This window comes from Bubalus kerabau, chromosome 3 (genome assembly GCF_029407905.1).
Source record: "Bubalus kerabau isolate K-KA32 ecotype Philippines breed swamp buffalo chromosome 3, PCC_UOA_SB_1v2, whole genome shotgun sequence".
In the NCBI taxonomy this organism is placed as follows: domain Eukaryota; kingdom Metazoa; phylum Chordata; class Mammalia; order Artiodactyla; family Bovidae; genus Bubalus; species Bubalus kerabau.
In genome coordinates, this window is record NC_073626.1 from 105,084,597 (window position 1) to 105,098,080 (window position 13,484).

At 38.1% G+C, this 13,484-nt stretch overlaps 1 long non-coding RNA gene across 11 annotated transcripts in view; it reads right to left on the minus strand.

Annotated features, from left to right (window-relative positions):
* The window catches only part of LOC129646466 (uncharacterized), a 367,507-nt gene that overhangs the window by 33,745 nt on the left and 320,278 nt on the right, over nucleotides 1-13,484 (minus strand). The window lies entirely within an intron of this gene.

The window sequence follows — 13,484 nt, forward strand, 5'->3', positions numbered from 1 at the left end:
AGTGTCTTTTAATTTCATGGCTGCAGTCACCATCTGCAGTGATTTTGGAGCCTCCAGAAATAAAGTCTGTCACTGTTTCCATTGTTTCCTCATCTATTTGCCATGAATTGATGGGACAGGATGCCATGATCTTCGTTTTCTGAATGTTGAGCTTTAAGCCAACTTTTTCACTCTCCTCTTTCACTTTCATCAAGAGGCTCTTTAGGTCTTCTTCACTTTCTGCCATAAGGGTGGTATCATCTGCATATCTGAGGTTATTGATATTTCTCCCAGCAATCTTGATTCCAGCTTGTGCTGCATCCAGTCCAGCGTTTCTCTGGACTTATATGTATTTATATATTTTAATATATAAAAATATATAATATATATATTTATTTATATATTAAATATATATATTTATATATATATTTATCTTATATACTCTGCATATAAGTTAAATAAGCAGGGAGACAATATGAAGCCTTGACATACTCCTTTCCCAATTTGGAACCTGTCTGTTGTTCCACGTCCAGTTCTAACTGTTGCTTCCTGACTTGCATACAGATTTCTCAAGAGGCAGGTCAGGTGGTCTGGTATTCTGGAAAGGGATCAGATCTGATAAACAGAGTGCCGGAAGAACTATGGTTGGAGATTCCTGACATTGTACAGGAGGCAGTGATCAAGACCATCCCCAAGAAAAAGAAATGCAAAAAGGCAAAATGGTTGTTTGAGGAGGCCTTACAAATAGCTGAGAAGAGAAGCTAAAGGCAAAGGAGAAAAGAAAAGTTATACCCATTTGAATGCAGAGTTCCAAACAATAGCAAGGAAAGATAAGAAAGCCTAATGTCCACTTGGAGAAAGAAATGGCAACCCACTCCAGTACTCTTGCCTAGAGAATCCCACGGACAAAGGAGCCTGGTGGGCTACGGTCCATAGGGTCGCAAGAGTCAGACACAACTGAGCAACTAACACACACACACACAGTCTCCACTTATCACTGGCTACTTCTTGTCAGTTCCATGTCCTAGAAATTCCTTCTCTGATGGATCCATTCTTGGAGTGCCTCAGGCAGGGCTCAATGATATATTTCCTATTTATGTGTCCCTAGTTAGTGTCAACCAATTTGTAAAATAAACAAGCTTGGACAAATAATCATTTGAGTGGCTTCTACCTCTGACATTGAGAGATTCATATATTTATCAATTTTTTTGACAAAAAGAATTCAAAACAATAGGAAAGAAGTAATGAAAGGTAAATAGAAAATAAATATAAATAATGTACATGAATAACTTGATAAACAATTGATAAAAGTTAATTAGTGTGGGACTTTTATCCCAATACATTTTTCATGTATTTAATGATTTAGTGATATAGAAGCTATAAGACAGTTCTTTATTTTATTCTATATTCTCATTTAATTTTGATGCAAGGAGTGAGCTTATTGGTGCCTGATATGGTACCTAGAAGCCAAAAGGTGTTCAGTAAAAGTTTGTAATATGAAAGGATAAAATATTTCCCATTGTTATTAGGGAATCAATTTTTGTGATTCTTTCAAAATGATGCAAGTTGCTTTTGTTTTTTTTTTTAATTGGGCAATGTGGGAAGTTCCCTCCCTTCATTTTGGACATATTCCTAAACTAGCAGAATTATTTGCCTAATAAGTTCCGCTCTCAAATATTAGTAATAAGGGGACATTTGTCAGTGAAATCAATGGTTATTCTCATTTAATAATCCTGAGCGAAACTATCTACTTCATAACAGTAGCTTGGTTAAATTAAGTAGATGGTCATAAATAGATAGCTACCCTTCCATTTAGGGAAGAACACAATTTGGAAGATGAGCAGAGAAGGAAAGTCAAGGTTAATTCTAAACACACTTTCTGATTTTACATAAAATCTACTAAAAACCTCTTCTGCTTACTCCCACGCTTTGCCTGCTATTAGATGCATACAGAAATTTATGATTCTTCTACTAGAAACACACAATTTTATTAGGAAATTTACCCCATAAAAAGAGATTCAAACCATTTAATGTGTAAAGAACCATTCAGACAAAATGGAGAAAAACTTTGAATTTGAATTTTCTTGAGAGGGATCAAATAGTACCAACGTCCATTCTAATTATAAAATTAAAACTTTAATGATGAATTGTGCTTCATTCAGAGAAGTAACAGGGTAAGAAAAAATTATGATTCCAGGATATGAATTTTGCCTAAGTTTGTTTGCACTCTCAAATAGACTATAATCATCTAATCAAATAAGCTTTGAAAATGCAATCTTCTTTATCTCTCCCCTTCCCTTATACTTTTCCCCTTATCTCTTTTACTACCACAACTTCTTTTATATTTTGAAATACACTGCCTTTCTAACCACTTGACTAACAATATGAACCCATTAGGTACTTGATGTTATCCTGAATTGCTGCAAATCCAAGTATGATATATGCTAGATCTACAGCATACAGTCCATGGGTCTTTTTTTTTTTTCTATAAATAACAATAATTTGTTTGTTCTTTCGTGTTCTGTTACTCTGTGTTAGAGATAGAGTAGCACGCTACTGACTGACACCATTCCAGTCAGATCACACATAATACAGCATGATCCAGCAGGAGCGATCATAAAAACAGAATTTTCTCTCACTCTGGGAGGTTGACCTTTCCTGGTAAAAGTTGTAAGAAATGTATGGATGCTCACACTAATATTGCTCACAGCTTACCAGGCTCTGAATAAAACACAGCTTTAGTAAGGGCAACTCCATGAACATTTTTGAGTAGGTTGAAAGGAGTGTAGTGAGGAGATATCAGCAAAAAGTACCTGCCAGCAAAACCCATAGTGATAGAGTACCATCAATACATAAACCTTAAAAACACCAGGATTATCCAATTGCAAATGCATTGTAAAATAAAACAGATTTAAAATTCAGAGTGCATTTTTTGTTGTTGTTGCTTTTATTCCTATGTTCCTTGGGAAGAGGAAAAAATATACAAATATATTTGTCTTAATAAGATTGTGCTTCTGTAAAAACATCATTAATCCTAAAGTAACTATAGATGGTACCTAAGAGTAAAGGAGGGAGAGTAAAACTAAAACTCAGTATCTCTTTCCCACAATACCTCCTCTCTGCTTCAGGAAAAAAAGGAAAACCCATTATTGCCATGACTGCCTCAAGTGTAACGTAAAAGGGATAAGTTCAATATGACAGCCAAAGAGAGAAAAGGGAAGAGTCTAATGTGGCTTGTATTTTTGCTAGTCTGCTATGCTTTCCCTCTCCATATCTAAATATAGCACTGGAGAGACAATGTATAGGAGCAAACTTTAAAACAAACTACTCAGTTCATAGAGAAACAGATCAACTACCTGGGATGACAGGGGTCAATTACAAAAAATCTTACGGGGGAAGTTCTACCTATCTACAGTGGCAGGATCTCAGGGGACAGCTTAGAAAGGACCACTTGGCTTCCCCTATTATTTATACTCTTAGTTTAGGAGAGTGGCCGGAGAGGTAGCTGCCCATTATCAAAATCAAATGAAGCTGACTATCTTAGGCAATAATACAGAACTTAATTAGAATTGAATACAAAGGAAAAATAAAGATGACAGTATCTTTGGAAACAGAAAAGGTAGGAAGGCACATAAAAAGCCCCAGGTGCCAGGTGATATCCTCACCTCCAACTGTCAGCATTGGTGCTATGGGCATCCTAATGTTTCCTAGTCACTGCTGATTTTGACTCAAGCAATCTGGGGCAAGGACTGAGATTCTGCATTTCTAACAGGCTCCCTTGTGATGCTTGTGCTGCTGGTCCAAGAATATTTCAAGCAGCAAGGAATTAGAAGAAATTAACAAGTGAATCGGGCTCCATGATAGAAGAATAGGTCTTAGGTTTAACCAGAAAGGGAAAGCAGGAAGGGGAGAGAGGGAGATGGTGGGGGAGAGGAGGAAAGAGCAGAGAACAGAGAGAAAACTGTTTAATTCCTAGACCACTGCTCAGTTCAGTTCAGTTCAGTTCAGTCACTCAGTCGTGTCCGACTCTGCTCTCATGTTACTAATTATTAATATGCCAAAATTTTAGAAAAGGGAGCAGAATCTACCTCTGACAAGACAGCATGTACATACTCCAACTGAGCTCTGCCCTCTCCCCCTTGAAAGTGAAAGTGAAGTCGCTCAGACGTGTCTGACTTTTTGAGACCCCGTGGACTGTAGCCCACCAGGTTCCTCCGCCCATGAGATTCTCCAGGCAAGAATACTGGAGTGGATTGCCATTTCCTTCTCCAGGGGATCTTCCCGACCTTACTCCTCTACTTAATCTGCTACACACACACACACACACGCCTCCCGATATCACAGACTATAGAGAAAGCATGTTGCACTTCTGAAGTGAGAAAAACTTGTTCTTAAGATGAAAAATGATACAGGAGAATTTGTCCCTATTATATTGGGATGGCAAAACATTTGTTTGGGTTTTCCATGGAAAAACTCAAACAGATATTTTGACCAGTTTAATATTAGAGCATAAAAGCTTGACTAAAGACTCCGTTAAGTTAAAACAATTAAAATTAAAAGTACAAAGAAAAGTATGAAGACATATTTTAGAAAAAGAAAACATAAAGGATATAGCATGCAAAAAAAAAAAAAAAAAAGAAAAGAAAAAGATAAAGGCCACAATCCAGAAGAACAAACAAAAGGATCAAAATAACATTTCCTATGACTGATTCACACTATTGAAGACTTTAAACTGGAACAGCATTAGGGCTCAAAGATGAATGATTTAGGAAAAAAGGAGAATTAGCTGAAAATGGATTTGATCTACCTAAGAAAACACCTACCAATAAATGTGAAAAAATAAAAGAATGTGCATGAGAACTATACCACCAACAGTGAGGGAGGTGTCATAAAATTTTTCTGATTGCAGAGAAAGTGATAGAGATTTTTAATAAATAGTAATGTTAGTAACATTGGGGGCATATGGATAATACAAAAGTATTTGATATTACCAAATAAGAGATCTGAACACATGGAAAAGAACCTCCCAATTAACAGATGCAGTTAATGATGTTTAATTATACATATGGATTTACTCAACATTAAAAAGACTAAGATCAAGGTATCAGTCCCATCACCTCATGGCAAACAGAAGGAGAAATTGTGGAAGCAGTGACAAATTTTATCAAAATCACTGCGGACAATTTCTGCAGCCATGAAATTAAAAGATGGTTGCTCCTTGGAAAGAAAGCTATGACAATATTTAGGTAGCATATTAAAAACCAGAGATATCACTTTGCTGACAAAGGTCTGTATAGTAAAAGCTATGTTTTTCCCAGTAGTCAGGTACAGATGTGAGATGTGGTTCATATAGAAGGCTGAATGTCTAAGAATTCATGGTTTTGAATTCTGGTGCTTTTGCATTGTGGTGCTGGAGAAGACATGAGTCCCTTGGACTGCAAGATCACATCAGTCAATCCTAAAGGAAATCAACCCTGAATATTCATTTGAAGGACTGTTAATGAAGCTCCAATACATTGGTCACCTGATGCAAAGAACCAACTCCTTGAAAAATAGCCTGATTCTGGGAAAGACTGAAAGCAAAAGGAGAAGAGGGTGACAGAGGATGAGATGGTTGGATGGCATCACTGACTTAATGAGTTTGAGCAAACTCTAGGAGATGGTGAAGGATAGAGGAGTCTGGCGTGCTGCAGTCCATGAGCTCACAGAGAGTCAGACACGACTTAGTGACTGAACAACAACAATGTGGATTTAAGTTTATCAAGTCAATAAAAAGATAAACTGAGACAAATTAAAAGCATGCAATGACTAGAGCTAGATTACAGAACAAATGCTATAACCATTAAACAATAGCATGCTCTTTAAAAACAAATGTTAAAGGAACAACAGCAAAGAAATTCCAGAGCTTTTGTAAATTAAGTATATTACAGCAGAAAATTCAGTAGAATATGAAAATAAATGTGATTTCTCTCCCCACATGTATGCTCTCAAATTATTGAACTACAGTACTAGGAACTAGGAAATTCCTAGAAGATGGGCAAACAAAATAGTAATTCAAAAAGATACAGATACATTATCTAAGAACAGAGGTAGTTGGCAAGGGCAAGACTGGTGTGATAGCTGTAAGGCAGGGGCGAAGCACAAGCCTCTAGTCTATATTAGACCAGGTGAGCAGGCTCAGAGAGAGATGTCCTGAGCAACATACAGTTGATAGACCATTGATATGTTTAGACACACTGAAATGAAGTTTACTCTAGGTAAGGTTTCTGGGGAGATTTAATGATTAATACAAGGTAAACTAAAGCAAACAAAAAGCAAGGTAATTATTAACTAGGGAAAAATCATAAATTGTTCAAGATGAGAAATGTAATCATAGTCTCCTATGTGGATCTTTTGTAATAGAATAATGTTAGGAGGATGTGTCAGATAAAATAAAAATTATGTCCCTGGAACATTTTACTTGTATTAACTCATTTAAATATCCATGGTAGGTACCATTATTATCCCCATTGTTTTTTCAGGGAACAATATGTCTAAATGTGATAGTTTTCATAAAAAAAGGAGAAATATTTACTTGAAATACAGAAATGTCCATTTTTGTTGCAATAAGAAGCATATAAAGAAAGCCAATGCCAGAATACATCCCAGTTAAGCTATTAAAATATAAAAATTATGAAAGAATTTTTCAGGTACCCAAACAGGAATAAAATCCAGGCTAGTATCAGGATTCTTTACACAATATTCCTTCATTCGTTACATGAATGCTTTGGGAGCATTTCCAATCGGTACAATGGTTTCAGGCCACAACAAGAGAAAACAGACAAAACTATCTTTCGTCATAGAGTTTACCTTCTCTCTAATTCAAAGCTAGAAGACAGGGAAGCAATGGGTAGAAGGTCAGAAAGTATAGAATGTTGAACAAATGCTGTTTAAATACAACATGAGAGAACACATATTCTCAAACATAAAAGTGCTCAGGAAATTCATCACCTGTGAGCTTTTTAGGCTCAAGTCCAACAAGAGTCACCTTCAACTAAAAAAGTACAGAAAATAGCCAGGTATCATAACATGACATCAACCCATCTTCTAAACATTTGATCATGTATTTCACAGGTGGCAAGCACAGTCATTCGGCTTGAAATGTACATGAGTGCTTCAGCCAAATTCAGTCCCTCAGCTTTCCCACACGCTTTCAAACCTCCCCTCCCCCACCCCGGTGAAAATTTTGCTCACATCTCATTTCGTCCTGAAATGTTACTCCTTTTACTTCTGAAATTTCTGATTTCTACTTGCTCTTCACAGCATAGTTTATGTTCCAGATTTTAAAGGATCCTCTGATCACTACAGATCATAATGATCTCCATTTTACTTTCCAATGTTCTAAAGAACTAATTCCTTAAGAACTAAATTAAAACTCTGTATGTCATGTTCAGTATTTTCAGTTACTTTCAATGTGCTGGGATTCCCCAAAATGAGACTTTGAAAGATGGGGGCATTCTCTTGGTATACTTTACATTTCCTACGCCAGGACACTACACCTAGTAAATATTTAATAAAGCTCAATGAATATTTCCTCGATTGTCATTTGCTCATTCCCTGCATTTTCTTCAAGTTCTTAGCGGTCCATTCTGTAATGGCAAACGTCTCTGTGACTTCCTAGAATTAAGCATTCAGGTATAGAGAGGCAGAATAAAGCTGACTGCATGTTCCAGATACACATTTCTGCTTCCCTATAGTGGTGGGTTGGAAAGTACAGGAATCACCACCATGCATTGGCACATGGCATCAGCGCCTGCAGCTCAGGACATGACAGACTAGCAAAACAAGAAAGGGCAACTTGAATGGGACATTTAGACCAGAAAAATGGAGTCCTAGCTCAAGATTTTCTACATTTTGGTTCAGTAGTTCCTAAAAATACATGTCTAGTGCTTCCTGTGTTTCCAAACAGAATACAGCCTCCACTGGACTACATTTCCTAAAGTAGCTTTTTAAAAACATTTAACAGGCATCCATTAGAAATATAAGCATGTATAAAAATGTAAGAGGTCATGCAAAGAGATTGTGAAAGGTAGAACAGAGAACAAGAAGGGGGAGTGCAGATGCCTCAAAGAGCCATGACACAGTCATAGTGTCATACCGCGCGAGAGTCCATTTTGCACTCTTTAGGGGTATTTCGCCATTTCAGAACACCCAAGATCAAATCATGGCTGTCAAAGCCCCGCTGCATCATCACATTGCTGGTGGCCAGGGGCCAGAGCTGTCATCACTTGGTTTCGTGTGGCTTAGAGCAGAAAATCTGATTGTTCAGCAACATGTAATCAGCTTAAAACAAATCTGGAAGATGTTACCCAAAGACAAGATGATATCCAGGCCCTGGAACTTTGTACAAAGAAAATGAAGGATTTGCTTTAAGATAAAAACTGTATCTGTGACAAGAAACTTGAGACATTGGGACAAAATTCAAGTCAATAAGTTTAATAGTAAAGCTTTAAGAAACTGGGATTACACCCCAATCAAGCCAGGCAGGCCTGCAGAACAGTGAGAGAAACCAGAGTTCAATTCCTAGAACCAAAATCTTTTCTGTCTTCATTTCCCAGTGATACACACACAGAAGAGTGTATCACTTATAATACACTCTTCAGGGAAGGCACACTCCCAGAGAAGTAGAATTACAGTTACCTAACACCAAGATGATAGAAGTCTTAAGAGTTAAACCGAGTCTTGACTTAACTGATTGCCATGTGACCAATAAATTTGAATATGTCATTCTGTCTCTATTAACCTTTTTTTCCTTTATTTGAAAAAGTAGGGATATTTTTCTGCTAAATACTAGTTCTACTAATATTTTGATACAAATGTTTTTTTTTCCTTCCTTCCACCAGCCCCATCCCCCACCCACCCCAATCCACCTGGTGTGCTAATCCAGCCAAGTGGAGTTTATAATATTATGTTGCATTAAGGAAGGAAACAGACTTTTAACATCAAAAGCTGCCATAAATATATTCACAAGAGGCTCCTCTGCAGAAAGTGAAAGACTGTTCTCACCTGAGAAAACGCACCTGTGCCCTTCCCAATCAATGCTTCTGACCCCTTCTTTCTCCACCCTCCAGCACTGAAGTTTGGCCGCTGTATTTAATTGACTACCGGAGGCAGAAGAATGGGGGTACAAGGGGTGAGCACAAGGAGCTGTCATATCTCCAAAGACAGATATTGAGTCCAAGTTGAGTTATTCATGAAGGCTATCCAGAAGCAATGGTATTGAGCAAGTCTTGAAAGATAAGCTGAAATAGCCAGTGCCTATTATTCACCAAATACCATTTTAAGTAATTTATATATATTATTTCACTTAATCTCCCTGGCAAACTCTTTAGGATGGCACATTTGTAATTCACATTTTGCAGATGAAGAAACTGGGCAAGAGAAGTTAATTTAGACTCCTCTGAGTCTAACACCTCCTCACATGGAGTAAGTTGTAAGTGGGTTTGAGGCCTGAATCCAGAGACCACTCTCCCAAGATGATTTACTCTTAAGTGTAGAATTGCCCAGGTAATGCAGATCAATAAGCAACACTTAGAACCAGACATGGAACAATCAGTTCAGTTCAATTCTGTTGCTCAGTCGTGTCTGACTCTTTGCGAACCCATGGTCTGCAGCATGCCAGGCCTCCTTGTCCATCGCCAACTCCCAGAGTTCACTCAAACTCATGTCTAATGAGTAGATGATGCCATCCAATCATCTCATCCTCTGTCGTCCCCTTCTCCTCCCACCTTCAATCTTTCTCAGCATCAGGGTCTTTTCAAATGAGTCAGTTCTTCACAACAGGTGGCCAAAGTATTGGAGTTTCAGTTTCAACATCAGTCCTTCCAATGAACACCCAGGACTGATCTCCTTTAGGATGGACTGGGGTTGGATCTCCTTGTTGTCCAAGGGATTCTCAAGAGTCTTCTCCAACACTACAGTTCAAAACCATCAATTCTTCAGTGCTCCGCCTTCTTTATAGTCCAACTCTCACATCCATACATGACCACTGGAAAAACCAAAGCTTTGACTAGACAGAACTTTGTTGGCAAAGTAATGTCTCTGCTTTTCAATATGCTGTCTAGGTTGGTCATAACTTTCTTTCCAAGGAGGAAGCGTCTTTTAATTTCATGGCTGCAATCATCATCTGCAGTGATTTTGGAGCCCCTCATAAAAGTCTGTCACTGTTTCCATTGTTTCCTCATCGATTTTCCATGAAGTGATGGGACTGGATGCCTGATCTTAGTTTTCTGAGTGTTGAGTTTTAAGCCAACTGTTTCACTCTCCTCTTTCACTTTCATCAAGAGACTTTTTAGTTCTTCTTCACTTTCTGCCATAAGGGTGGTGTCATCTGCATATCTGAGGCTTATTGATATTTCTCCTGGCAATTTTGATTCCAGCTTATGCTTCATCCAGCATTTCTTATGATGTACTCTGCATATAAGTTAAATAAGCATGGAACAATGGACTGGTTCAAAATTGGGAAAGGAGTACATCAAGGTTATACTACCATCTGTTTACTTAATGTCTATGCAGAGTACATCATGTGAAATGCCAGAAGTTTGGATGAAGCACAAGCTGGAATCAAGATTACCAGGAGAAATATCAATAACCTCAGATATGCAGATGACACCACCCTTATGGCAGAAAGTGAAGAGGAACTAAAGAGCCTCCTAATGAAGGTGAAAGAGGAGAGTAAAAACGCTGGCTTAAAACATAACATTCAAAAAACTAAGATCATGGCACCTGGTACCATCACTTCATTGGCAAATAGATGGGGAAAAAGTAGAAACAGTAACAGATTTTATTCTCTTGGGCTCCAAAATCACTGTGATGGTGACTGCAGCCATGAAATTAAAAGACCACTTGCTCCTTTGAAGAAAAGCTATGACAAACATAGACAACATATTAAAGAGAAAATAATTTGCTGACAAAAGTCCATATGGTCAAAGCTATAGCTTTCCCAGTAGTCATATACAGATGAGAAAGTTGGACCATAAAGAAGCTGATCACTGAAGAATTTATGCTTTTGAACTGTGGTGCTGGAAAAGACTTGTGCGAGTCCCTTGGACAGCAAAGAAATCAAAACATCAATCCTAAAGGAAATCACCCTGAATATTCATTGGAACGACTGATGCTGAAGCTGAAACTTCAATACTTTGGCTATCTGATGCAAACAGCCAACTCATTGGAAAAGATCCTGATGCTGGGGAAGGAGAAGAAAATGGTGACCAAAGATGAGTTGGCTTGATGGCATCATCAACTCAATGTACAAGAGTTTAAGCAAGCTATAGGAGATAGTGAAGGACAGGGAAGCCTGGTGTGCTGCAGTCTATCCGGCTGCAAAGAGTTGGGCATGACTGAGCAACTGAATGACAATGACAGAGAGGTAGTTTGAACCATAGGAGTCATGTGAGTAAAGGTGTGAAGGCATAAAAGATGATTTGTGTTCAGAGAGCTTAAATTTGGGGGAAGTATACAGGAGAAGCTATTGAAAAGTAACCTAGAGCCAGGTTCAGAAATGCTGTGATTTGCTGACTTACAAATAACTGGATAACTTTTCATATTAACTGATTTACTTTCCATGCCCTCTCCCCATCTAATGACTGCTCATCCAGTTATTTCTCCTTATCTGCCGGACCATGAGGCATCAGTCGTCCTGAGAACCTCTGGATTATTGCCATTTCTCAACATAGAAAATACTTATGGCATAAGATTCTTACCAGGAAAAAAAACAAACAAACTTGGACTAATCCTAGTTAAGAAAAGGTCTCCTCTGGAAATACAAACTATTCCACAGGTTGAGGAAAGGGACAGGGAGGAAAGTAGGGATGATATAAACTGTGGTTGGGGTGGGTGTTTTCTGAGAAATAGGTGAATATACCTGCAAATCACATCAAGTCTAGAGCACCAGCAAGATCCACAGTTGCCAACTACCCAGCAATGAAAAAGGGCAGTAGCACGGATACAGCTTCATGGAACATCTAGATAGAGCTTGGCTGAGCACATTTCCAGGAATCCCAGAATGGAACCAGGTAAAGGCCATCCATGAGGCCAAGAGCTGGCCTGGAAAGGTCTTGGGTTTGCAATAAGGAGAAAGCAGCAATAAAATGCATTTATTTTGGAGCAGAGGTTCCATGAGTGACTGAAGTGTCAGTAGATGTCACTGTGAAAAGTGAAAGTGAAGTCGCTCAGTCATGTCTAACTCTTTGGATGGATGCTAACAACCTGAACCAGACTCCTCTTGCCCCATTCACCTCACACCATACATTCTTAATACTAGGTATTCCTTTCTCAAGGATTGAATTTAGGGATGGGAGACTATTTGATGTGGATTTAATTTTCAATACAGAGTGAAACGAAGCTTAAATGGAGAAGAATTTCAGTTATAGAAAAATTAAATTCCTTATCACCTTAATTTGTAACTTGGCTCATGCCTACTGCATACCAAAGTTTTATTGTATATATGTACATGTGTGTATTTATCTGCAATATATAAGCAAACTGAAAGTGTGCACTCTGAGTGGAATTAAAAAGGAACAATCAACTAGGGGAGATTAGGAGGAACTAGAAAGATGGTAACAATAACCCTGTGTATGAGACAGCAAAAGAGACACTGATGTATAGAATAGTCTTATGGACTCTGTGGGAGAGGGAGAGGGTGGGAAGATTTGGGAGAATGGCATTGAAACATGTATGATATCATGTATGAAACGAGTTGCCAGTCCAGGTTCAATGCACAATACTGGATGCTTGGGGCTGGTGCACTGGGATGACCCAGAGGGATGGTATGGGGAGGGAGGAGGGAGGAGGGTTCAGGATGGGCAACACATGTATACCTGTGGCGGATTCATTTTGATATCTGGCAAAACTAATACAATTATGTAAAGTTTAAAAATAAAATTAAAAAAAAAAAAAAGGAGGAACTAGAAAAGGGAGGAAGCAGTAACACTGGGAAGGGGAGAACCAACTTCTATGTAATAAGCAGATTTTTTCTCATAAATGGACTATATAATAATCGGCTGAACTGAACTGAATAATATTACAAATATTTATACACACTTATTTACTCACTTTCCAAATATAAGTGCTTATTTTTTGTCACAACTTCTGTGAATGATGACTGAAGGGCATTTTCCATTTTCTTTCCATTTGTGGCCTGCTCATTCCACATGTGAATTTGCTACAGACAATGATTCTAGTCCTTTCTTGGACTGGTCCTGAGTACACTGTCCTCAGGGTGGTTTAAATATTCAGATCGTCATTGCTCAACAGATTCCAAGCAATTCAGGAGCAGGCATTCTGCTTTTCAATTTCTTCTGAACTCTGCACAATTGCCTCACCCAGTAATGTACTCTATTGTGATAATTCAATTTATAACATGCTTCTCTGAAGTTTTCAATTGTGTTTACTTCATTTACGTTTTTCCAAATTTAGGAACATTAAGCAGATACTTTGATTTGGTTCTGAATTGCAAAATCAGTACC